The following is a 2,589-nucleotide window of genomic DNA, read 5'->3' as shown; positions in this document are numbered from 1 at the left end:
TCCAAATTAAAAGAAAAATTAATTGAATTCCCAAACCTTGTCAGACCACAGCAGAATAAACTTACAATTAAACAGCTAAAGCAAAAAAAAAATTGTCAAACCCATGAAGACTGAACAAGATATTGCTGAATGACCAATAGGGCACTGAAGAGATTAGAATAGAAATCTGAAAGTTTCTGGAATTTAACAAAAATGAACACACAAAATACCAGCTCCTCTGGGACATATTAAATGCAGTACTTACAGGAAAATTTATAGCTTTGAATGCCTACATCAAGCAATTGGGGAAATCTCAAATCAGTATTTTTATTATGTACCTAAAGCTCTTTGAAGAGAGGAACAAGTCCAAACCTAAGTGGGCGGAAACAAATGAAAAAATTAAGTCAGAAATAACTAAATAAAGACAAAGTAAAACATAGAAAGATCAACAAAACAGAGCTGGTTCTTTCAATAAATTAACAGACTTGACAGACCCTTACCAAATCTGACTAAAAAGAGACCTTATATAGATAGAAAGATAAGTAAAAACACACAGATTGGGAGAAAGTCTTTAGTTGCTCTGCAACATACAATGGCCTCATATCTCAAATATGCTTAGAGCCCCAAAAGTTAACCCCCCCCCCAAAAAAAACAAATCCTCATAGAAACAACAACCTTCATAATATAAGTGGGCTTAAGATTTAAGGAGAGACCTCTCTGAAGAAGAAATATGAATGGTCAATAGATACATGAAAAAATATGCAACATTTCTGGCCATAAAAGAAATGCAAATCAAAGCAAAATTGAGATTCCACCTCACCCCAGTTTGAATGACCATTACGAAGAAAACTAATAATATCAGATGCTGGGCTGGTGGGGATATGGCCAAAAAGGAACATTACTACACTCACTATTGGTAGAAATGTAAACTTGTTCAAATACTCTGTAAAAAAGTACAGAGGTTCCTCACTAGAGCTCCCCTATGACCCAGCAATGATGGATCAAGAAAATGTCATATATATTCACAAGAAAATTCTATGCTTTCATCAGAATGAATGAAATTGCACCATTTGTAAGGAAATGAAATAATTTGGAAACATAATAATTCAAACAAGCCAGACCGAAAAAATCATAGGCTACATATTTTGACTCATTTGGAAAAACTAGTATATGTCTAGGATATTCCCAATAGCTCAATAGCAATATGCATATCACCATAAAATGATTCTTATCGAAATGAGCTCCAAGAAATGGATACAAGATGATTGTATAGTGAAGTGTTTTTAGTTATTTCTATTTAGTTTTTCCTCTTTGGTTTATTCCCTGTAGTCACTGTTTTTGATTTCTGTACCCTTTGTCTTATACATAAGTTAATCTGATTTGGGGAAGGGAAGGGAAATCACAAAAATGGTGGGACAAAGATTATCCAAAGCAACAGTGATATTCACTAGACACTATGTTAGAAATAAACTTTACAACTTTGTGGGAGTGGGATGTCAGGGTTGAGGGAAGCAGAAAAAAATGAGGAAGGGGTAACACTGTGAAAAATGTACTCATTACTTATGTGACTGTAACCTATCTCTCTGTATATCACCTTCATAATAAAAAAAACAAAACAAAAAAAGAACTCATCCAAATACAGAAAATTAGAGACAAAAATGAGACAACACAACAGATATAAGCAAAATTGAGAATGTTATAAGAGAGTATTTTGACAATCTTATGCCAATCACCTGGAGAATCTTGGAGAAATTGATGCTTTCCTATACTGCATCTGAAGCAAGAAGTAACACGTAAGAAGAAATGAAATTGAAATGTCAGTAAACCACTTCCCATTCCAGAAAAATCTAGGACTCAATGAATTTACCATGAAATTAAGGCCTGCAAAGAACTTAAAATACACAGATGTAACTCTTCAATGGATAGAAAGGGAAATGGAATTATCAAACACATTCTATGAAGCTAGAATTAGACTCTTCCTCAAATCACATAGGGACTCACCAAAGAAAAAGAACTATGAACCCAACTCTTTGATAAACAATTATGCAGAACTTCTTAATAAATTTCTCACCAACTAATTTCAGCAACTAACAAAATATAATATTGTATGATCAAATAGGATTCACCCTAGGATACAATTGGATTGAATATTCTTGTCAATAATCATAATACAAACCATAGGAGAAGCAGGGACAAGAAAACACATGATCGTCTATAGGGATGTAGTAATAGCTTTTAACAAGGTCCAATACCCCTTTATGAATAAAAGGTCTGAGAAGCTAGGAATGCATGGAACATTCCTCAATATAATACACACACACACACTCACACACACACACACATATGACACACACATATATATATGAAACACATATATATCACACACACACACACACACACACACACGTGTATATGACAGAGATAATTAGCATTTACCTAACCGTGGAAGCATGGAGACATTAACATCAGGAATGAGACAAGGATGTCCACTCTCTCCACTACTCTTCAATATGGTAGTGGACTTTCTAGCAAGAGCAATAGGCAAAAGAAAAACATAAAGGGGATCCAAATAGGGAAGAAGTAAAACTATCCCTTTTTTACAGATGAAAT

The sequence above is a fragment of the Dipodomys spectabilis genome, unplaced genomic scaffold (assembly GCF_019054845.1).
Source record: "Dipodomys spectabilis isolate Male_0828 unplaced genomic scaffold, ASM1905484v1 ptg000738l, whole genome shotgun sequence".
NCBI classification, from domain to species: domain Eukaryota; kingdom Metazoa; phylum Chordata; class Mammalia; order Rodentia; family Heteromyidae; genus Dipodomys; species Dipodomys spectabilis.
This window is presented reverse-complemented; position numbering follows the sequence as displayed.